The sequence below is a fragment of the Bubalus bubalis genome, chromosome 9 (genome assembly GCF_019923935.1).
Source record: "Bubalus bubalis isolate 160015118507 breed Murrah chromosome 9, NDDB_SH_1, whole genome shotgun sequence".
Taxonomy (NCBI): Eukaryota; Metazoa; Chordata; class Mammalia; order Artiodactyla; family Bovidae; genus Bubalus; species Bubalus bubalis.
The window spans coordinates 103,596,590-103,621,453 of NC_059165.1; the positions used below are offsets into that span (position 1 = coordinate 103,596,590).

The window sequence follows — 24,864 nt, forward strand, 5'->3', positions numbered from 1 at the left end:
TTTTAACTCTGTGGCTGTTCAAATCGACACATAACAGCCCTGCATCCCCTGGGCAGTATCTCCAAGAAGGAACTATCCTGTTGGCCAACACCATTGGTTCATTTTGCCTATTCTTGAACTTCAGATGCACAGACTCACACCATGTGTCCTGTTTGGGATCTGTCCACTTTTGCTCATCATCATAAATTCAAGACTCACCCACATTCCCCTATCCTTTTGCTTTGCTGTAAACTATCCCACAGCACAACTGTGGGATACAAACAACTCAGCAGTTTGTTGGCTCAGTCGTGTCACTGGGTGTTTGGTTTGTGTTCAGAGCTGCTCCGAGCACGTGTGCCCAGGTTTTGTGGCTGCTGCATGTCTTCATCTCTTGCGGGTAAATACCGAAGGGCGTGACCTCTCAGTTATAGAGGAGGGGGAGACCTATGCTCCGTGGACACTGCCACACCATCTTGCAAAGTGGCTGGACCATTTTACCTCCCACAGCAGTGAGTGAAAGTTCCATCTGCTCCACGTCTTCACCAGCACTTAGGGGCCAGTCTTCTCCATTTCATGCCTGCAGGTGGGGCTGTGGTCCATGCATGTTCCAACTCCACTGCACCAGGACTCTGTGCCCTCCAGATTTTTTTTTTTTTTTAATATATTTACTTATTTGGCTGCTCCAGGTCTTAGTTGAGACACATGGGATCTTTGATCTTCACTGTGGCATGCACGATCTTTACTTGTGGCATGTGGGATCGAGTTCCCTGACCAGGGATCAAACCCAGGCTCCCTGCATTGGGAGCCCAGAGTCTCAGCCATTGGACCACCAGGGAAGTCCCTGCCCACTGGATTCTATGCCAAGCTCCCCTCTGGGAACTACAGGAGTGCAGACCACACCCACATCTTTGAAGGTTGGGGGGCCTCTGTCCTTGGCTTCCAGGCCACCATCTCCTTCTGTGTTTTGTCTACCCCTGTTTCTTCTCCATTCCCTCAGGGGATCCTCTATCTCAGCTTGATCTGGAAAAAAAGTCTCCAGGTCCTTCCTCGCAGGAAATGGCCACAGAGTCAAGGGATCCCCAGAAGGACTCAGCATTCTACTTTGCCTCCTCGGCCCGAGTGAGCAATTGCCCAGCCAACTCAAGGCACAAACGGGAACTCAAGGAGCGTGTATCACTGACTCTCCTGCCCTTTTCACCTCCCTAATCTCAGCTCTCCCGCTCCTCCCCTCGCCTCCCATCCCCACCTAGCCTAAGCCCCTGCATCTCCACCATCTCCACCGGACAAGCCCAGCTCCTGACACAACCTCCCATACCTGGCACTTGCCTCTTGTCCAACCCACATCAAAGTGATGCTTCTAAGACCACGTGTGGCCCCCCTCAGGTGTTCAGATAGCTTCTCAGCATCAGTCCCTTGCCTAGGCCCTCAGGTGCGTACCTGCTGGATCTGGCTCCTCTGACCTCTCCAGCACCTCCTCCCACACTCATTCATTCATTCATGTGGGCATATATTGAGCACCTGCTGTGTACCAGATCTCATTCTCAATGCAGAGAGGCAACTGTACCAGACCAAAAAACCTCTACTCTGGAGAGCATGAAGTAGGGGGCGGGGACAACAGTTATCTCCATGCTCACAGCATGTGGGGGGCTGTGTGAGGGCAGGGACGCCTCATCCTGGCAGGGGGTGGGGAGACATCCCTGGGGAACTCAGGGTAGAGGCCGAGGCTGGGCGTGGCAGGGAGAACAAAGACCAGGAGCCCCCAGAGAAGGGGATGGGGAGCCCCAGAGAGGTTGAGGTTTTCACAGCTTCCCCTGGTGACTGATGGGAGAGCGGTGAACCCAGGTAGGAGGGAGGTGGGGAAGCCAGGAGTGCTGGGTGATGGAGAGAAGAGGTCGGATTTGGAGTGTGGCCCGAGAGCCAAGAAGGCCTGGGGACACGGGACTGTGGGATGGGGAGGGTGTTGGGGTGATGACACCGTGGAGAGACTTCCCATAGTCTCTGGGCAGCAAACACATCTGAGTGGGGGATTCACTTCCTCAAAATTGCCACATATGCACGTGTGCGTATGCACACACACACACACACACACGGGTGCATCACACACATGGGTGCATCACACACACATGCGTACACACCCAGAGACACATGAAAAGCACAGATATACACACGACAGACACAGAGAGACACACCTGCAACACAGATACACAGAAGGACACACACACAGCTCACACCTAGAGGACACAGGCACGCTTTCACCCTCTCCAACCCAGGCTTTAAGCGACAATCCTTTCTGCCCCTCTCTCTCCCGGCCAGGGCCTCCAGCTCCCCCTGGCAGGGCCAGGCCAGGTGCTGGAGTCACTGAGGCAGAGCCAAAGGGCCCCCCTGCCGCTCAGCCCCAGCCCCATCCTGACCACACGCTGTGAGTCCTGCTCTGTCCCCCACAGTGGGAGCTCCTCAGGGCACAGGGCAGGTGTGGGCAGGGCGGTCAATGCCTACTGAACAAACGGTCTTGGTTCCCAAGCCTCTCTCCTATGCTGTTGCCCCATAATCAAAGCAGGATTCCCCATTCCCCAACTCCTCACCAGTTCAGCCTCATCCCTTGACTAGCCAGACACACACACCCCATCTCAGAGAGGTCAGGGATGAGCCAGAAGAAGGAAAGGGCTGGGAGGCCCAGTGGCAAAGCAGGATCTACTAGGGAGATCCGAGAGGGCTGCCTGGAGGAGGGGGTGTTCGAACTGGGTTTTGTAGGATGAGCTGGAGCTTGGCAGGCAGATGGTTTGGGGGTCTTCTAATCAGAGAGACAAACCTGGTAACTTCCTCTAGTGCAGTCTGAGCCCAGAGCAGCTCCAAGAGGAGGGATCATTGGGTTCTTTCCTTCTTTCTTAAAATCGTGATAAGACACATAAAATTCACCAGCTTAGCCAATTTGTAAAAGTTTCCCAGGTGGCACTAGTGGTAAAGAATCCACCTGCCAATGCAGGAGATGCTAGAGATGAGGGTGCGATTCCTGGGTTGGGAAGATTCCCCTGAAGGAGGGCATGGCAACCCACTCTGGTATTCTTGACTGGAAAATCCCACGGACAGAGGAGTTACATTCCATGAGGCCGCAGAGAGTCAGACACGACTGAGCGACTAGCGCACGCACACGTGCACTTATTTATTTGCTCGGCTTGCCAGGTTTTAGTTGCGGCATGTGGCATCTCCGATTTTCACTGTGGCATGCAGAATCGTTTGGTTTAGGAGCGTGGGAACTCTTAGTTGCGGCGCATGAGATCGAGCTCCCTGACCAGGGCCCAAGCCCGGGCCTCTGCATGGGGAGCACAGTCACTGGACCCCCAGGGCCGTCCTACCGTCTTAGCCATTTTAAAGAGCACAGGTCATGACATTAAGTACATTCACACTGTTGTGCAACCATCACCACTGTCCATCTCCAGAATTTTTCATCTTGCAAAACTGAAACTCTGTCCCCATTAAATGCTAACACCCCTCATTTCCCTCCTTCCCTGGCAACTCCCATTCGACTTCCTGTCTCTACGAATGTGACTACCTTCGGGCTCTCGAATAAGTGGGATCACACAGTATCTGTCCTTCCAAGACCGGCTTCTTCCACCCAGTGTAACATCCTCCTGGTTCCTTCCACCTGCAGCAGGTGTCAGAATTTCCTTCCTTTTAAAGGCTGAATAATAGCTCATCAAACATATATGCCACATTGGGTTTATCAATTCATCTGTTGCAATTCTATTTTCAATTTTTTGAGGAACTGCCAAAACATACTGTTTGCTTTTTTTTTTTCTTTTTGGCTGCACCGTGAGGCATGCGGAACTTCCTCTGACCAGAGATCGAACCCCGGCCCCTGCAGTGGAAGTGCAGTTTTAACCACTAGACCCCCGGGGAAAGTGTTAATTGCTCAGTGGTGTGCAGCTCTTTGCGCCCACCAGATTCCTCTGTCCGTGGGATTCTCCAGGCAAGAATACTGGGTTGCCATTCCCTTCTCTAGGGGATCTTCCTGACCCAGGGATTGAACCCAGGTCTCCTGCATCTCAGGCAGATTCTTTACCGACTGAAGCCCAGAGTGTTTCTCGTGTGTCCCATCTAGGATCCAAACAGTCCTTCCTGTCCCAACTTCCACCTGCCAAGCAGGGCTCCCCCTTGCCTGAACCCCTAGTTGTCTCATCCATCCCTCACACTGGGCTTCCCAGGTGGCTCAGTGGTAAAGAATCCACTTGCCAATGCAGGAGACACGGGTTTGATCTCAGGATCAGGAAGATCCCCTGGAGAAGGGAATCCAAAATTCTTGCCTGGGAAATGCTATGGACCGAGGAGCCTGGCGGGCTATAGTCCATGGGGTTGCAAAGAGTCGGACACGAACTAGCGACTAAACAACAATAGTAATCCCTCAGATTTGCTCTGAGAGGCAGTAGCTCTCATAAAGCCCGTTTCATGGCAGAAAACTGAGGTTGGAGAGCAGGAGTGATGTGCCTAGCGATCACCCAGCAGGGGCTGCCTTGGCCCTCCTCCCGCGAAGCTCAGACTGCTCCCAGCTGCTCCCCCCAGCAGTTCCCGCAGAGCCCCTCCCCCACTCCGCCTGCAATCAGACGCTGAGCGCATTTCCCATCCCACTGCTGCCTCTGCTCCCTTCCAAGAGAAACAGGTTACACCTGGCACGGCTTCCCAGAACGCCCAGGGCAGCAGGAGCCCAGCCACGTGAGTGGGTGTGTGGGGGCGTGTGGTCACATTGCAGCCCCCACGGCACCGCCGCCTGGGGGAGGGAGGGGTCCTAGATCCGAAAGCGAGGGCTGGGGAGGTATACCAAGCGCACAGTGCTGGAGCCAGCCGGACCTGAATGCGGCCGGGACTCGGCTGCTTGCCTTCTGTCTGGGTGACCAGGGGAATCTGAGCCTCAACTCATCATCTGGGAAGTGGGCTCACAATGGCCCTTAGGAGGATTCTGTGGGGGGACTGGGAGCTGGTGGGGGGCGGGGCGTGTGTAGCTCAGGGTCCAGCAGGCAGGCAGAGCTAAAGCATGCAGGCATTTCATTACAGCAGGGTGGGACCACCTCGCCCCAGCTCTAGAAGCAGGTCTTCCTATGGAGCACTGACTGCCTAATGGGCACATCCCGTCCTCAGCCAAGAAAATCAGATCATAGCGCAAGGCTTCACCATTTGAAATTTTAAACACCCCCCCAGCCCTAGGACACTGCCACACAGCTAAAAAATCTTTTTTTTTTTTTTTTTTGTAAATAAGCTGAAATTCACATGACATGAAACAAACCATCTTAAAGTGAACAAACAATTCAGGGGCACTGTGCATTTACAAAATTGTGCAACCACCAGCAGTATCTAATTGTAGATCGTTTTCATCACCCCAAAAGGGAACCCTGTTCTCATAAGCAGTCCCTTCTCGTAACCCCTCCCTCAGCCCCAGAGCCACTAGGCTGCTTCCTGTCTTGATGAATCTGCCTCTTCTGGACATTTCATATAAATGGAATTACGCACTTTGTGACCTTCTGAGTCTGGCTTCTTTCGCTCTGGGTGATGAACCTGAGGTTGATCCATACTGTGTCGTGTATCAGGCTCCATTCATTTTTATGGCTAATATTTCCTCGTATGATGGACCACATTTTGTTTACCTTTCACCCATCAACGGGTATTTGGTTTGTTTCCACTTTCTGGCTACTGTGAAAATGCTGTTGTGAATATTCATGTACATGTATTTGTTTGAGTGGGGCTTCCCAGGTGGCGCAGTGGTACAGAATCCACCTGCTAATGCAGGAGATGCAAGAGACTTGGGTTCGATCCCTGGGTCAGGAAGATCCCCTGAAGGAGGAAACAGAAACCCACTCTAGTATTCCTGCCTGGAGAATTCCGTGGACAGAGGAGCTTGGCGGGCTGCAGTCCTTGGGGTCGCAAACAGTTGGATATGATTGAGTGCACACACACGTTTGTTTGAGTCCTCCAACCAGGAGCCCCAAATAGCTGAGGCCCCACAGAGGTAGCACTGATTTATGAACGAAGTTCCATATTTCACTCACGTCTCTTAAAAATGAAAGAGGAGATGAAAGCCAGCGGTTCCCTCACCTCTCACCCCATTGACCCTCCTTGTGTTCTGCACAAAAGCTCTAAACTTGAGCCAGTATGGGAGATATGGGCCCAGCAGGCAGGCTGGGTCCTCCTGGAGAAACAGTCCTAGGACCCTGCTGTTCTGTGGCATCTTGGTCCCTGCCTCTGAGGGCAGGGAGGTGTGGACCACGTCCCTGAAGCCAGAGGCCAAAACAGCGGCAGGGCCAGCGACCCTGTCTCAGGCCTCAGCTGGAACCTGGAGATGCATCATTGACCCCGGTCCCTCCCTGCTTCTCCCATCAGAGCCCCCAGACTCAGGCACCAGGGCTCAGAGGACCACGGTGGAGCCGGCGAGAGTCAGAGGTGAAAGACTGTTTTGAGAATCAGAGTGAAATGAGTAATGATTAATCACAGCGTATCAGTCTGATAAAGCGGTAGACACAGTGACTGAGCAGGACACAGCAAGCAAGAAAATGTGTCACACTTATACAAAATTGAGGATGTTGAGTTATGACTAGAGGCAACTTTAATTTTACACCCACTGCCAAAATGAACTTTATTTCCTAGAAAATATTATTCCTTTTATTGCCTATAATTTAAAATGTGCATACATATATATATATATAGTTTATTATGTGAATGAACTAATGCCATTATTTTGGTTGCAATAAAATCTATTTTGAAATTAAAAAAAAAAAAATCCCCCGGATCCCAGGGTCTCGACCAAGACGGAATAAGTCCTCTCCCAGGAGCTCAGGTCTTGGTCGGCAGATCTAGGAGGAATAGTCAGGTTTCAGAGCCATGGAATCACCCCCTCTTGGAATCTCAGCTTCCTTCTCTGTGAAATAGGGAGAGTGTCACTTGACTCCAAGCCTTCACACACACTGTTCCCTCAGCCTGGTCATCCCTTCCATGCCTTCTGCCTGATGAACTCCTACATATCCGCTAAACCCTAGCTATGACACCATTCCTCCAGGCAGTCACCCTAGACAGACACCTGGATTCTTCCAGCCTCCTTTTAGCTGAGCCCTGAGCCTGTAGGGCTGTGTGTGCAGGAGGCATCTCCCCCAGACTGGAGGCTCCTTGATGCCCAGGCTGGGAGGCCAGGGTGGGGGATGTTAAGTGAAAATGGAGCCCACTGCTATCCCCATTTGATGGATGAGGGTGACTCTGAGTGGGACTCAGCTCCTGAGGGTCACACAGTCACTGTAGCCGCAGAGCTGCAGTTCCACTTGGGGCAGTCGGGCTCCACTCCATCTCAAAACTTGAGAGTGGACCTAACTACCCACCGCCCTCAGAGGGCTGCTCGCCCTGACCCCCTCCTGGGTCCCTGCAGCCCCTTCCCTGGGGCCTAGAACAGTCTGTCCCCTTGTTGGGGGGGGGTGTCCTCCTGGTGGCCCCAGGGTCACAGATAAGGCCACTGGGCCCAGCTATCAGCAGGAAACATCTTGGCAGGACAGGAAGCCACGGCATTGGCCCGCCGCACCCTCCGCCGCCTCAGCCTATCCACGGCCTGATATTTTGGGAGCCGCTATATAAACCCTGACTGGGCTGCCAGTTGTTCCCGGGGGAAGCGCGAAGCTTCACGTTCCTCGGCAGCCCTGTGGCCCCTGGGCCAGATGCTCAGAGCGGGGTGCACCAGAGCGCCAGGCTCGCTGGAGCGGCCGGGGCCCGTGTGCGACTCCCCCGCCCCATTCAATCTCAGTGCGGCCACTGGCTGGCTGAGCGACCCAGGGCAAACGGCTTCACCTCTCCGGGCCTTGGTGTTGCCCTCCCCATAGCCCTCCCCGGTCCTGTCCCAGGAAACAGTGCGTGCTCCGTTGCTTTAGTCGTGTCCAGTTCTTTGCTACCCTACGGACTCCAGCCTACCAGGCCCCTCTGTCCATGGGATTCTCCAGGCAAGAGTACTGGAGTGGGTTGCCATGCCCTCCTCCAGGGGCTCTTCCCGACCCGGGGATCGAATGTGCATCTCCTGTGTCACAGGCAGATTCTTCACTGGCTGAGCCACCAGGGAAGCCCCTCAGGAAACACTCACCGGACTCCAACCACACTCACGGGTCCTAGAGCGTTTCCTGAAGTTTGTCGGCCTGACATGGCATCTGCTGACACCTGAGGCCAACCCTCCCCTGCTCCCTCCACACCCCTGGAAGTGCCTGGGAATCTGCATTTTATTTTTTGAGTTGCTAGTTAAATTTTATTGGGGACAAAATGAGGACTGCAGCCCAGGAGACAGCACCTCTGCTTCCAAAGAGGCTGGAAGTGGGGAGGTCAATATATGTGATTTTGGTGAGGGGGGAGCTCAGGAATCTGCACTTTAAACTAGCCTCATACAAGCTCAAGCTTCTCAAGTTCAAGGACACACCATTGGTTCAAAGTCTCCAGGACTCCTCACCTCCCCCGGACAACCACCCAACCAGACCCCAAACAACCGCTGGGTCAGAGAAGCAACATTTCAAGGACATGGTCGCAGTTATTCCCATCTTACAGAGAAGAGAACTGAGGTCCAGAGTGGAGAAGGGACTTGCCTGAGGCTGCACGGCAGGCCAGAAGCAGGGTGGCATCAGAACCCAGGCCCAAGGTCCCCTCCTGCACCCCACGCCCCTCTCAGGAGGCTCAGAGGGGCTAAGGATCGCTCCAGAGGCCACACAGCCCACCAATGGCGGGGACAGAATTCAAACCCGAGTTCGTGTGCCCGCCCCCATCCCCACCCCTGATCGACACACAAGGGAACCAGCCCAGACGCAGCAGCTACTGCTTGGAGCCTAACTAACATGTACATGTCACCCACGACCAGTAAAAGTGAAACGCAGAAGTGAAATAAAAATACTCAAGAGCTCACTGGTGCTCAGAGTCGGCTCCTGCTCTGAGACCCCGGGGCCCTTTCCTGGTGAGAGTCGAGGGGGCAGGCTGGCAAGCCAGGCGGGGGAGGCCAAGCATGGCTATGTAAAGCGGCCGGCCCAGCACCTGCGGCGGCCTGACTGTGCGGGTGGTGGAGCGTGCCCAGTGGCCCCCCGCCCCGGGCAGCTGCAGCCGGCGAGAGGGAACCGCCATGCCAGATATAACCTGACCTGAACTCCACCCAAAACCAGCACCCCAAGGCCGGCCCGTGCCTGGAAAGCCAGTTTGGGCCCCGTGAGTTTGGGTAGGTTCTGGGCTTCTGTCTCCCTCCCAAGAAAGGTCCCAGAATGGCCACACGTCTCCTGCAGACCTCCTCCATGCCCTCCTCTCTGCCAGGCCTGGTGTGACGTAAGAGGCTAGACTACCTCTGTCTTGGCCAGCCTGCAGTAATGAGCTCCTGCTCAGCTTGGTGTCCTGGGGAATCAGGCTTCCATCCCTCTCCTAACAGGATGCTCACTACCATTAAAGGAGCCCAGAAATCCACACGTTGCTCAGAGGGGACCCTCTGCCCCTGCCCTGCCTTGCTCTGCCATTGAGCCACCTAAAGCTGGTGACAAGGACCTGGGCCTGTCCTTCTCTAAGTTAAATGCATTAAAGCCTCCAATGCCTTCTCCCAGGGCACACACAAGCACACATACCATGGTGGTCTTCACTGAACCCTCTGTCTCTGTGCCCCATTTCATAGTGGCAGGGGCCGCCGTCTGCCTGCTCTGATCAACCCAAAAGGAGGAGAGAAATCACCTCCCTTGTTCTGGAGTCTATAGCTCTATTAATGCAACCCATGGGCCCAGCAGCTTATCTGGCAGCTGCATCACAGACAGCAGGGCTGTTATGTAATCATTAACCATCAATTCAAAAATTTTGAGCCCACCAGGGTTTGGCAGGAAGGATTAGGGCTGGGAATGTTCTGTTTCTTAATCTGGATGCTGGTTACACTGGTGTGTTCACTTGAGGAAAAGTTATTGAGCTGTAGATGCCTATATGCTATACTTGAACGAAACATTTAAAAAGAAGGAAAGAAGTTTGACATCAGGCCGAGACCGACAGGTAAGTAGACAACAACTAGATGAGGTTTGGAGACATGGGTGGATGCAGGAAGAGCAAGTGCTGGGGTCCAGGGGGATTCTGATGTGTTTGAGGATCTGGCAAAGACCCAGGTCTGGGGTGGGGGCAGGGACTGGCCACGTAGAACCTCCAAAGCTACCAGCAAGAGCATGGACATGACTCTGAAATCAATGCAATGCCAACAAGAGGTTAAAGTGGAGGCTGACGATATGGAGTGGACACATACAAAGGCCGCTAAAGCCGCAAGCAGAAGTGGTCCCCAGTCCATGTGCCAGAGGGGGATACTGAGGCCCAGTGAGGCCAGGCTACCTGGCTCCATGTTGCTGGTGGAGATGCAATGTGAGCCTCCTTGACCCTTCCAGGGTCTCTTTCTTTCTAGTCTGATGCCCTTGTGGAGGGTAGGCAGGCTCACTGTGCCCAAGAGCTGAGGCTCCCTGAATTCAAGTCCTGGTCTGAGCTCGCTGGCCTCGGGGTCTCCTCTGTAAAATGGGGCTGGCGAGGAGGTGTCCTTTCCAGCCTCAGGTGCAGGGGGCGCTCGGTAGGCAGCGAGTCCAGCAGGGTCTTCCTGGCCAGCCCAGGGGTCATTTCACAAGCCGGGGACCGCAGAGGTGGCTTTTCTGAGAAGCCTGAAGCTGAGGAGGAATTCCTCTGCTCATGGGGGGCTGTGTGGTAGGAGCTGCACCGCCCCCCACTTCAGCCTGCACCAAGAGAAGGCAGGAGGCAGAAGTTTTAAAAAGAAGAAATGTCCCAATGATGCAAATTCTAGACCCGTGGGGGTGAAACCAAAGCAGGAAAGAGAGCAACGAAAGAGATGCCTTGTCAGGTACCTTGTCAGGGGGTCACCATCAAGACCCCGCCAGCCCGTTTCCCCCAAGCAGGCCCTCATTGCAGCTCTCAGACCCCACTACCACCCCACCATACTCTGTAGAATCACCTTGCTCATTTGTCTCTCTCTCATCTGTCCCCTGGCTATAGGCCATCAGTCATCTGGAGAGTAAGACCATTCTGGCTTGCTCCCCATCAAATTTCTGGCTCCCAGCCCCAGACCCTGGCACCAGGAGGAACTCAGTAAATATTTGTTGCCTGAATAAACGGTGGCAAGCCGTCTCCCCAGCTTATCTCAACAGGGGCTTTATCAGCCTTGGTTTGGCAACAGGCCAGCACCTCAAACCCCAGCCTGGCTTTGGTCTGGCCATCACACCTCTATGAACCCCATGTTCTCAGCTGAACTGTGGGCCTGGGGCTAACACATTGTTTGGGGGTCCCAGGAGATGACCCACAGCACAGAGAAAGCCAGGGACATAGGAAGTGCTCTGTAAATGGGCCCTGTCACCTTCCCCCACCCCAACCCGTGGCCTGGAGTCCCTGCTGACCCCAGGATAGAGCTGCAATCTGAACCCCACCCCGGGGAAGGAGAGGACAAAGGTGTTGCCCTGAGTCGGTGGGGGTTGGCAGGCTCCCCCACTTTGAGCTCTTTCTAAGAAGACAGTAGTGATAACATTCCCCCAAAACAGGAACCAGCAGGTCACACTGGGTATTGCAGAAGCTTCCAGTGAGGGCTTCCCTGGTGGCTCAGTGGTAAAGAAGCAGCCTGCCAATGAAGGAGACTGTGGGTTCGATCCCTGGGCTGGGAAGACACCTCAGAGAAGGAAACAGCAACCCACTCCAGTATTCTTGCCTGGGAAATCCTATGGACAGAGGAGCCTGGCGGGCTACAGTCCATGGGGTCGCAAAAGAGCTGGACATGACTTAGCAACTAAACTAGCGACATCACCCCTTGTGCACAGCCCGAGGACCCCATGGCCGGCTTCAGGGCCCACTGGGCACAGCCTGGAAAGATCTTTATGTAAAAGTGGCCGATGCAAATCCAGGGGCCCTGGAACCACGAAAAGCCCCACTTCCCCCTTTACCATTCTAGCCTGAGTAGCTGCCACCTGGGCATGGCGGGTGGGGTGTCATTAGACACCCCAAATCTATCCTGGTCACTGAGTCAAAAGAAGGGGGAAGGGACAGTACCTGTGGCCGCCCCCCGCCACCAGCCCCCTGCTTTAGGCATGGTCGTAGAGGCTAGCTCTGATTTCTTTAAATCGAGACAAAATTTACATAACATAAAATGCACCATTTTAACCATTTTAAAGTATACAATCCAGTGGTTTTTTAGCATACTCATAGTGTTATGCAATCATCACCCTTATCTAATTACAGAACATTATCACCCCACAGAGAACTCCTGCCCCCCTTACCAATCACTCCTTATGGCCCCACCCCCAACCCCTGTCAACCACACATCTGCCTTCCGTCTCCACGGATTTGCCTGTTTGGATATTTCTTATAAATGGAATTGCACAATATGTGGCATCTGGGGCTTGGCTTCTTCCACTCAGCATCATATTTTTGAGGTTCATCCACATTGTAATATGTATCAGAGCTTCACTCCTTTTTATGGCTGAATAATGGGTTTTCCCCATGGCTCGGCAGTAAACAATCCGCCTGTGATGCAGGAGCTGCAGGAGACGTGGGTTTGATCCCTGGGTTGGGAAGAGTCCCTGGAGGAGGGCATGGCCACCCACTCCAGTGGTCTTGCCTGGAGAATCCCATGGGCAGAGGAGCCTGGTGGGCTGCAGGCCACGGGGTCACAGAGAGACACCACTGAAGTCAGTGAGCATAAACGCGTGTGGTGAATAATATTCTATTGTATGGAGGGACCGCATTCTGTTTATCCCCTCACCTATCAATGGGCATTTAGTTGTTTGTGCTTTTCGGAGACTCTGACTATCGCTGCTGTGGACGTGTGTGTGCGCAAGTGTTTGCGGGGACATGTGTTTTCACTTCTCCTGGTCTGTACCGAGAAGTGGAATTGCTGGGTCATATGGCAACTCGATGTTTAACTCTGCGGAACGACCAGATTCTTCTCCAAGCTACTAAGCCAGTTTACATTCTCATCCGCAGTATGGGGACTTCCCTGGCAGTCCAGTGGTTACAACTCGGCACTCCCAATGCAGGGGGCACAGGTACAATCCCTGGTCGGGGAATTAAGATCCCTGCACTGGGAAGTCCAAAGATTTAAAAAAAAAAAAAATTTACTCTCTGTATGTTCCAATTTCTCTAAGTCCTTGCCAACCCTTGATCGTTTTCATCTTTTTGAAGATAGTCATCCCAGTGTGTGAGAAGTCTCTGTTTTATAGATGGGGAAACTGAGGCTCAGAGAGAGGGACCTGCTTGCCCAACATGAAAACTCAGCTCCTCAGACTTGAAGGCAAAGAGGAACGTGGGTGGATCACAAGGAGAACAAGATGGAAATGCTCCAGGGAATTCTTCTCAAGTGGGAATTGGACATCTGCTCATCCCATCCAACCTCCCTGTGCTTGCCAGAGCATGCCATAAGATCTCCTCTAGGAACCCTTAGATGGCAAGGAGATCAAAGCAGTCAATCCTAAAGGAAATTGATCCTGAATACTCATTGAAGGGACTGATGCTGAAGCTGACGCTCCAATACTTGGGCCACCTGATGCAAACAGCTGACTCATTGGAAAAGACCCTGATGCTGGGAAAGACTGAAGACAAAAGGAGAGGAGGGTGACCGAGAATGAGATGGCTGGATGTCATCACTGATGCAGTGGACATGAACTTGGGAAAATTCCGGGAGATGGTGAAGGACAGGGAAGCCTCATGTGCTGCTGTCTATGGGGTCTCAATGAGTCAGACATGACCTGATGACTGAACAACAACAGAAGCCCAAACAGAACTTCCTTACATGCCCCCGTGACAGGGCACTCACTACCCACAGAGCGGCCTGGGGGGACCCTCACCCCTGACAGCTCCCAGGATTAGCAGGTTCTTTCCCAGATGGAGCCTCAATTTTTCCCTGGCTTCCTCGCAGCATGCCTTTGACCTTAGGGACCTCCTGCTCAGGGGTAGCCTCACAGAAGTCCACTGACACCACCCAGCCCTTCATTCAAACCTTCTCCAGCTTCCCAGCTGGGTTTCCAATATATGTGTGTGTTTGTCACTCAGATTTGTCTGACTCTTTGCGACCCCGTGGGCTGTGGCCTGCCAGGCTTCTCTGTCCATGGAATTCTCCAAGCAAGAATACTGGAGTGGGTTTCCATTCCCCTCTCCAGGGGATCTTCCTGACCCAGGGATCGAACCTTGGTCTCCTACATTACAGGCAGATTCTTCACCATCTGAGCCACCAGGGAAGCCTTTCCAATACATGGAATCCATATTTTAATTTTATTTATTTACTTGAAAGGAGAAAAGAAAATTCCTTTATTTAATTTTTTTTTAATTTATTTTTGTCTGGGCTGGGTCTTTGTTGCTGCAAAAGGGCTTTCTCTAGTGGCAGTGAGCAGGACTGGGGTATGTGGGATTCTCATTGTGGTGGCTTCTCTTTTTGCGGGGGACAAGCTCTAGGTGTACAGGCTCAGTAGTTGTGACTCACAGGCTTAGTTGTCCCGCGGCATGTGGGATCTTCCCAGACCAGGAATCGAACCCATGTCCCCTGTATTGGCAGGCGGGTTCCCAACCACTGGACCACCAGGGAAGCCCCAGTGTCCATATTTTTAAAACAGTGCAGTGACTAAATGCAGTGTGGGATCCCGGAACCAAAGCTGGATGCCAGTGGAAAAGCTGGTGATGTTCAAATAAATTGTGACATTTCATTAATAGTAATGTAAACATTAACGTCCCTTCAATTTGGCAAAGATACTGTGAAAATGTCAAATGTTGATAGAGGAGGGTGAGGGGAGGGCTGCAGGGCTCCCTGTACTTCCTGTGTGACTTGCCGGGAAGCATGAAATTATTCCAAAATAAAAAGTTTATTTAAAGAGTTAGCCGGACATGAACACACATCAACCCTCAGATCCCATGGACAAGGGTAGGGAACAGAGAAAGAGATAATCTCAGAACTCGGGGCCTGAGCAAAGCCTGGGGACTCCGGCGACCCCTTCGCCTGGTGGTTCCCGGGGGGCTCTGTGCCTGTCCTGGGTCACACCTGGGCCCACTTCCCCAGGAGCAAACTCTTCAAGCCTCCTTTCCAATGTCAGGTCAGAGAGGTCCCCCACAGACCTCCCCAAACCCAAATCAGCCCCACCTCACACCTCCGCTTGACTTGATCCATCTATTCACAGCGATTTATTTTATTTTATTTTTTACTTTTTATTTTGTATTGGGGTATAGCCAATGAACAAACAATGGTGTGAGAGTTTCGAGTGAACAGGGAAGGGACTCGGTCATACATACACATATATGCGTTCTCCCCCAGACTTGTTCACAGCTATTTACTATGCAGTTGCTGCATGCCCGGCTGGGGTACCACAGCGAGCAAGAAAGCCAAGATTCCTGGCCATGGAGGAAAAAAAAATGTATAACAAGCAACACGACTTCAACATTGTTGTTCAGTCACCAAGTCATGTCCAACTCTTTGCAACCCCATGGACTGCAGCACACCAGTCTTCCTTCTCCTTCACTATCTCCCAGAGTTTGCTCAAATTCATGTGCATTGAGTCGGTGATGCCATCCAACCATCTCATCCTTTGTCACCCTCTTCTCCTCCTGCTTTCAATCTTTCCCAGCATCAGGGTCTTTTCCAATGAGTCGACTGTTCACATCAGGTGGCCAAAGATTGGAGCTTCAGCTTCAGCATTAGTCCTTCCAGTGAATATTCAGGGTCGATTTCCTTTAGGAACATAACATCAGGAAAAAATCTCTGTAATACAGAAAAACGAATCAGGGCAAGGAGGTGGGTGGGACTAGGGAGGTTATTTCTGCTGAGAAGGTCAAGGAAGGCCTCCTTGTTTGAGCTCAGACCTTCAGGAAGTGAGGGAGAGAACCAGAGGGAGTGATCCATGGGAACAGCATTCTTGGCAGAAGGAACAGCTAATGCAAAGCCCAGAGGCAGACTGAACCCAGTGTGATCACAGCACAGGAGAGAGGCTAGTGTGTTAGGAATGAGAGAAGATGGGGTCAGAGGACATTAGGGATCAGATCACAGGGTCTGAATTTTTTCCCAAACGTGCCTGTGGATATACCTGGGACAGGGCCTGGCATGCTCTGGTTGTTCTGAAAATATTTGCTCAAAATGGGTGGATGTACTGTAGACCCAGCCCTGCCTTTGGAGCTTGGGGGCTTTCAGGCCTATCCTTGGAGGCCCCAGGGTGCAGGGAATTTGAGCCTGTTTTCCTGAGAAAGCTGAAACAGTGTGAAACTGTGTGGAATAGCATGGATGCATTCTGGAGTCAAGGCTCTGTTTCCAGCAGGGTTCAGCTGAGTCAGCCTCTCCAGGTCCCGAGTCCTTGGCTGGCAACTGCCATCCTCAAACCTGAACCCAGGAAGACTGAAGTGCCCCTTTCCAGAGACATGACCATGTGACAGAAAAGAAGCCACCATTCTAGACATAGTCTCCTAAGCTACTGGCACTTCCTGCCAACCCCTAAGACAATCCACAGTCCCCCTGGAGAGCTCTGGGCCTGATGGCAGCTCATTCCACTACTCCTGAACCCTGTCTATGAACCAAGAGTGTTTGAGACCCATCTGGATGCCCACTTGGCCAAGATAGACCCAAGGAATGTGGCTTGTGGACCAACCAGGCCTCAATTTCTCTTTTGTTGTTAATAACTTTATTTTTACTTATTTATTTAGTTTTGACCACACTAGGTCTTCATTGCTGCGTGCAGACTTTCTCTAGTTGCAGCAAGCGGAGCTATTCTTCATTGCTATGCACAAGCTCCTCACTGCAATGGCTTCTCTTGTTGCAGAGCACAGGGTCTCTTTGCGCTGGCTTCAGTAGTTGTGGCTTGTGGACTCTGGAGAATGGGCTTAATAATTTCGGCGCGTGGGCTTAGTTGCCCTGCGGCATGTGGAATCTTCAGGGATAGAACCCATTTCCCCTGCATTTGCGGGTGGATTCTTAACCACCAGGCCTGACCAGGGAAGTCCCGGACCTCAATTTCTTCAGTGTGAAATGGATGGAAAAAGCCCCACTGTGCATAATATCAACCCACGGCTTTCATCAGGCACTGGGGGCCCCCTTGCCTCCCCCTCGTATCCCCGAGTGCCCCACGCGCGGCCCTTCACTCCTGACCACGGCTGGGCCCAGATACTGTTTTGATCTCATTCGGCTCGGTCGACCTAGCACCACAAGTCTGACTGCTGCGAAAACCACAGCTCGGGCGCTGTTATCTGCTATCAGCGCCGGGTGGGGGAGGGCGGTTTGGGGGCCTCTCCATATGCGTACTTCTGAGAAGAGTTGGCCCATGTCATCACAGGGCAGCTAGCACAAAACAGCTGGGTTATCAGGGCCCCCCATCGCGATTCCGGCCCATGAGAGCCTTTAATGCTGCCAGTGACTTGTTTACAGGACTTATTTTTCAGATTTTCAGCCGGATGCCTGCTGGTCTCACAGCCAAGGGCTCAGGCTGGGGAGGGGGCAGGGAACGGCTATACCAGGGCCTCCAGAGGGTTTCCTGGGGGAAGGGATGCTGGAAGGGGTCTTGGGGAAAAGAGTGAGGGTTAGTTGCAGAAAGTGGGGAGGATGCTCCAGGGAAAAGGACCCACATGGGCAAAGGCTTAGAGGGGAGGACCACTTGACAAATTGAAGTTAATAGGCTGGGCCTTATCTCAAGGGCAGTGGGGACTTTGCAGAGCTAAAGCTGGGGAGGTGAAGGTTCAAATCCCAGCCCCCGCTCTGTAACAGGACCCAGAGCTTGCAGTCTCTGAGCCTTGGTTTTCTCATCTGTGAATTGGGCACAGTGGTAGCACTCACCCCATGCGGGTGATGTGAAGATAAAGCGACACCACTTGACATGGGCTAGAGGGAGACGTGCCAAGCAGGGACAGGCTGGAGGGAGCTGAACCAGTGACGCCGTCAAGAAATGGAAGCTTCAGGGACTTCCCTGGTAGTCCAGTGGTTAAGGATCCGCCTTGCAAAGCAGGAGATGTGGGTTCAGGCTTTGGTTGGGGAAGTAAGATCCCATGTGCCAGGGAGCAATTAAGCCCTTAATTGCTGGCAATTAACTGGCAACTGCTGAGCAAGGAAGCTCTGGAGCCTGCGAGCCACACCTAGAGAATACATGCGCTGCAGCCAAAGATCCCTCATGGTGCAACCAAGACCCAGTGCAGCCAGATAAATAAAGGCAAGGAAGAAAGAAAGAATTGGAAAATCTGCATGGCTGGAAAGCAGATTAGTGGTTGCTTAGGGTCGGGGGAGGCGACTGGAGCAGTAGGGAGATGATAGCTAAAGAGTAGGGCTTTCCCAGTGGCTAAGCGGTGAAGAATCTGCCTGCAATGTAGGAGATGTGGGTTCGATCCCTGGGTCAGGAAGATCCCCTGGAGGAGGAAATGGCAACCCACTCCAGTATTCTTGCCTGGAAAATCCCATGGACAGAGGAGCCTGGAGGGCTACAGTCCATGGGGGTCTCAAAGAGTTGGACGCAACTGAGCATGCACACAGCTGAAGGGTACAGGGTTACTTCCTGAGGTGATGAAAATGTTGGAAAATGGACCGTGGTGATAGATGCACGGCTCTGTGAATACACTAGAAACCATTGCATAAGATACTTCAAATGGGCGAATTATAGGGTATGTGCATTTATATCTCAATAAAACTTAAAAACAAAGGAGGGGAACTTCCCGGGTGGTGCAGTGAATAAGAATCCACCTGCCAAAGCAGGAGACGTGGGTTCAACCCTCGGTCCGGGAAGATTCCACATGCCTCGGGACAGCTAAATCAGTGTGCCTCAACTACAGAGCCTGGGAGCCGCAAGCACTGAAGCCCGCGGGCCTAGAGCCTGTGCTCCACAGCAAGAGGAGCTACCGCAGTGAGAAGCCTGAGCATCGCAACTAGACAGGAGCCCCCACTCTGCAGCTGGAGAAAAGCCCACACAAAAGCAACAAAGACCAAGCGCAGCCAAAAATAAAACAAACAATGTAAAAAACAGAGGAGGCCTTTTCTTTCTTGGAGCTGGAAAATGCAGGAGGCAGTGGCGAACCTCCTGATAAGAGATGTTTCGAGGGATGCTGAAGGACAGAGCTCATGAGTGCCCTGACACCCAAGCCGGGACTACGTGAGCCTCCACTGGGAACCCCAGTCGCCACAGCTGTTCCTGCCTCTCCTCAGCGGGGGAGGTGCCAGGGGCTGCCCTTCAGATGTGGCAGCAGGCACCGGGCCCCCCGCCCGCCCACAACGCCGGGCCAGCCTGGGGTTTCCATGCATTTGTTACCTGTCTACCTGCTAAGCCACTTCCTCTGCCGGCTGCCACCCGCCTGTCTGTCTGTCTGCTCACAGGTGTTTGGCTTCTCCTGGCCCTGACATGCCAAAGCCCTCCTTCACCTCGCCCCCCACCTGCAACCCCTCATTTGACATCTTGGTAAGATCTCCCAGAATGAACTGGGGACAAGTTGAGAGGAAGGCCTAGTCCCGACACTCTTCCGAGAAACAAGTGTCCAAAGTCAGAGACGGCTTTGCCACAAACCCCCCGGGGGGGCTTCTCTGGGGTAGCTGAGCCTCAGTTTTTTCACCTGAGCAATGGGGTTCAAATTGCCAACCATTGGACTTCCCTAGTGGCTCAGTGGTAAAGAATCAGCCTGCCAGTGCAGGAGACGCAGGCTTGATCCTTGGACAGGGAAGATCCCACATGCCACCTGCGTGGGGAGCAACCAAACCAGTGTGCCGTAAAAATTCAGCCTGCACTCTAGAGCCCGGTATCCGCAACTACTGAGCGCTTGAGCCACAACTCCTGAAGCCTGCGTGCTAGAGCCGGTGCTCCCTAACAAGAGAAGCCACTGCAGTGAGAAACCCAGGTACCACAACTAGAGAATACCCCTGCTTGCCACAACAAGAGAAAAGCCCATGCAGCAATGAAGACCCAGTTCAGTTCAGTCGCTCAGTCATGTCTGACTCTTTGCGACCCCATGAATCGCAGCACGCCAGGCCTCCCTGTCCATCACCAACTCCTGGAGTTCACTCAGACTCATGTCCATCGAGTCAGTGATGCCATCCAGCCATCTCATCCTCTGTCGTCCCCTTCTCCTCCTGCCCCCAATCCCTCCCAGCATCAGAGTCTTTTCCAATGAGTCAACTCTTTGCATGAGGTGGCCAAAGTACTGGAGTTTCAGCTTTAGCATCATTCCTTCCAAAGAACACCCAGGACTGATCTCCTTTGGAATGGACTGGTTGGATCTCCTTGCAGTCCAAGGGACTCTCAAGAGTCTTCTCCAACACCACAGTTCAAAAGCATCAATTCTTCGGCGCTCAGCTTTCTTCACAGTCCAACTCTCACATCCATACACGACCACTGGAAAAACCATAGCCTTGACTAGACCAACCTTTGTTGGCAAAGTAATGTCTCTGCTTTTGAATATGCTATCTAGGTTGGTCATAACTTTCCTTCCGAGGAGTAAGCGTCTTTTAATTTCATGGCTGCACTCACCATCTGCAGTGATTTTGGAGCCCCAAAAAATATAGTCTGACACTGTTTCCACTGTTCCCCCATCTATTTCCCATGAAGTAATGGGACCAGATGCCATGATCTTTGTTTTGTGAATGTTGAGCTTTAAGCCAACTTTTTCACTCTCCACTTTCACTTTCATCAAGAGGCTCTTTAGTTCCTCTTCACTTTCTGCCATAAGGGTGGTGTCATCTGCATATCTGAGGTTATTGATATTTCTCCCGGCAATCTTGATTCCAGCCTGTGCTTCTTTCAGCCCAGCGTTTCTCATGATGTGCTCTGCATAGAAGTTAAATAATCAGGGTGACAATATACAGCCTTGACGTACTCCTTTTCCTATTTGGAACCAGTCTGTTGTTCCATGTCCAGTTCCAACTGTTGCTTCCTGACCTGCATATAGGTTTCTCAAGAGGCAGGTCAGGTGGTCTGGTATTCCCATCTCTTTCAGAATTTTCCACAGTTTATGGAAACTGTGATCCACACAGTTTATGGAAACTACTATCCACACAGTCAAAGGCTTTGGCATAGTCAATAAAGCAGAAATAGATGTTTTTCTGGAACTCTCTTGTTTTTTTGATGCTCCATCAGATTTTGGCAATTTGATCTCTGGTTCCTCTGCCTTTTCTAAAACCAGCTTGAACATCTGGAAGTTCATGGTTCACATACTGCTGAAGCCTGGCTTGGAGAATTTTGAGCATTACTTTACTAGTGTGTGAGATGAGTGCAATTGTGCGGTAGTTTGAGCATTCTTTGGCATTGCCTTTCTTTGGGATTGGAATGAAAACTGACCTTTTCCAGTCCTGTGGCCACTGCTGAGTTTTCCAAATTTGCTGGCATATTGAGTGCAGCACTTTCACAGCATCATCTTTAAGGATTTGAAATAGCAAGACCCAGCACAGCCAAAAAATAATTTTTTTTTCAAAAAATAAATAAAAAAAATTTTTTTTTAATCGCCAACCATGCAGGATGGCTGTGAGGAGCACGGGGCCTTTGCACTGGCTGTTCCCTCTGACCTTTCTCACCTCATGGAAGATGCCCTCCTGCCTCCTTCCAGCCTCAGGCATGAATAAGCCCCCCTTTCCCCCTAAGAGCAAGGACCTCAACGCCTAGAATTCTTTTCTGTGGCTGTTTACCAGTTCCTCTGGTGGCTTAGATGGTAAAGGAATCTGCTTGCAATATGGGAGACTTGGGTTCAGTCCCTGGGTTGGGGAGATATCCCCTGGGGAAGGGAATGGCAACTCACTCCAGTTCTTACCTGGAGAATCCCATGGACAGAGGAACCTGGTGGGCTGCAGTCCATGGGGTCACGAAGAGTCAGACACAACTGAGCGACTAACACTTTCCAGTAGTCATGTGTGGATGTGAGAGCCGGACCATAAAGAAGGCTGAGCACCAAAGAATTGATGCTTTCAAACTGTGGTGCTGGAGGAGACTCTTGAGAGTCCCTTGGACTACAAGGAGAACGAACCAGTCAATCCTGAAGGAAATCAACCCTGAATATTCTTTGGAAGGACTGACGCTAAAGCTGAAGCTCCAGTACTTTGGCCACCTGATGCAAGGAGCCGACTCATTGGAGAAGACCCTGATCTGGGAAAGATTGAAGGCAAAAGGAGAAGGGGGGGCGGTGAGTGGCGATGAAGGATGAGACGATTAGAGAGCCTCACCGACTCAAAGGACATGAACTTCAGCAGACTCCGGGAGATAGTGGAGGACAGGGAAGCCTGGTGTGCTGCAGTCTATGGGGTGGCAAAGAGACTTAGCGAATGAACAGCAACAAATATTGCTATATCTTCTAGTGTTGGCTTTAGGAACAGGAGCAACCCAATTAGCAGGAACATAAGAAAGATAGAAAGCTCATTTCATTCTCTTACCAAACTTGGAGACAGATTGACCACAGCTTGATTTTCTCGTGTGTACAATTGATGATGGCAGTACCTAGTTCGTGGGCTTGTTGTGGCTTATTATCATCATTTATTTTCTTTCACATTAAAAAATTATTTTTAATTGAAGGGTAATCACTGAACGATATTATGTTGATTCCTGCCATTCATCAACACGAACTAGCCATAGACATCCATATGTCCACTTCCTCCTGAACCTCCTTCCCACTCCCACCGCTTCCCACTCCCACCGCTTCCCACTCCCACCGCTTCCCACGCCTCTAGGCAGTCACAGCACTGGGTTGAGCTCCCCACGTCATTGCAGCGAGTTCCCACTGGCCGTCTATTTTACATACAGTAACGTCTATGTTTCCACGCTACTCTCTATCCGCCCCATATCGCTTGTTTCTATGTTTTGGTGTTTGGGCCGGGAGGCAGCTAGGATCTTAGCTCCCTGACCAGGGATCAAACCCTCAACCCCTGGATTGGAAGGAGAACTTCCAGTCGCTGGACGCTGGACATGGGGATGTCCTCTCCCATGTGGTTTCTTTGTATCTTGTTGCCAGCAGAGGTGTGTCCAGGTAGGATAGCAGCACAGCAGCAAAGGGTCCCGGCTCCCAGGCCTGTCTTGGATTTAGTGACTATTCACTCAGTAATGAGAGGATTGAGTCTGGGGAAGTGTACGCACAGATTCAACAGAAAATTGCATGTGGTTTTACAGCAAAGTTAACAAGAAAATGTCAAGGGGGTGAGCGAAAACTTCAGAGATGTTTCAAAATACATTCTGAAACCTCAAAGAAATTCTCTGCTCGAGGTGGGTCAGGTTGGGTCCAGCCTCACTCCACCCCCACCTCCCACCTCCAAGAGGCAAGGTTTGAGCAGCAGAACCCTGGGAATCCCCCAAGACCTGCCCTGGTCTCGCCCCTGCCTTCAGATAGTCCCAAAACTGGAAGGAAAAAAAAATGGTAAAGGACACTTCCCTCCAGATCTTTGGGTGCGACAGAGCTCCAGGTGGTTCAGGGACTGTCCTGAGCCCCAGGCCTAAAAGAAGGAAGAGCCAGGATTCAAAAACACTGGGCCTCTCAAAGCCAACCTGAGCTCCAGGCAGGGGCCTGAGCTCCAGCATACGGCTACCCCATACGGCTGCTTGGGGGCAGGCCCCGGTTTGGACACTGCCTCTGAGAAGCTCTCTAGGATACTCTTGCTCATCCTGGGTCAGGTTGGGGGTTCCTAGGGCTCTGCCATGGTTGCTACACCCTCCTCGACCACCACACACACAGACATGCACCTGGAACCTAGAGGGACCTGGCAAAATGCTCACTGCTTCCCTTACCCTCACCTCGAGCATTTATTGTTGTTCAGTCGCTAAGTCGTGTCCAGCTTTTTGCGACCCCATAGACTGCAGCACACCAGGTTTCCCTGTCCTCCACCATCTCCCAGAGTCTGCTCAAGTTCATGTCTTGTGAGTCGGTGATGCTCTCTAATCGTCTCATCCTCTGTCGCACCGCCCCCGCCCCCACATCAGGGTCTTCTCCAATGAGTCGGCTCCTCGCATGAGGTGGCCAAAGTACTGGAGCTTCAGCTTTAGCATGAGTCCTTCCAAAGAATATTCAGGGTTGATTTCCTTTAGGATTGAGTGGTTTGATCTCCTTGCAGTCCAAGGGACTCTCAAGAGTCTTCTCCAGCACCACAGTTTGAAAGCATCAATTCTTTGGCGCTCAGCCTTTTTTATGGTCATATTTATGGTCATCATTCGCACATCCGTACATAACCACTGGAAACTAAGCTTTAACTAAGTGCAGTATTCATAACTCGTTGCAAAGCCAGGGGCGATGATTCTACTTTCCAATGCACAACTCCAAGATGAGAGGCAGGCAGATGGGGATGCGAGGGTAGGCGGAGGGCTTCAGAGGCACTACATAGCCAAATGGCCCCAGAAAAGCAGATGCTATGAGAAATTACATCTGAAAGCCTGATTCGAATGTTTATCCCCAAACCGATCTCCTGGTTTCCTGAAGCTTCTGGCACACCTCCGCCCAGCTCTCCAGCCCTGCTCCCTCCCTGCCTGGGCCACAGGCTCTTCAAAAGCCCAGCTTGTTCTCTACCCCAGGATCTTTGCACATGCCATTCCCTCTGTCCAAAGCACCTTCCCCCAGATTCTCACACAATGCATTCCTTCACCTCCTTCAGGCCTCAGCTTAAATGTCACCTCCTCAGAGAGGGCCCCCTTGGGTCCCCTAGCTACTAAATAGCTCCCATACCCCCCCCAACACCCTGTTTATGCAATTCCCTGTCTCTGTCATGACCTGTCATCAAATCATCAGACGTGATCCCCTTGGAATGTCAGGACCATCAGGCAGGACTCGACCTGTCCTATTCACTGCTGTGGCCCTGGGACAGGGGTGGGGCTGAGCTCAGCACGTAGTAGGTGTTCAGGAAACTCAGAGAACCAGGGGAGGTCAGTTTTTGGAAGTCTGAAGTCTGTAGACAGAGAGGGAAGCAGAAGAATGGGGCTGCCATCTCAAACTATAGGT

The 24,864-nt window shown here is 52.1% G+C and overlaps 1 long non-coding RNA gene across 1 annotated transcript in view; it reads right to left on the reverse strand.

Annotated features, from left to right (window-relative positions):
* Positions 1 to 15,570: 15,570 nt before the first annotated feature.
* The window catches only part of LOC112587002, a 43,502-nt gene continuing 34,208 nt past the window's right edge, over positions 15,571 to 24,864 (reverse strand). Inside the window, exon 3 of the long non-coding RNA XR_006553558.2 lies at positions 15,571 to 15,712. This is a non-coding gene — a long non-coding RNA (uncharacterized LOC112587002). The remainder of the gene's footprint in view (positions 15,713 to 24,864) is intronic.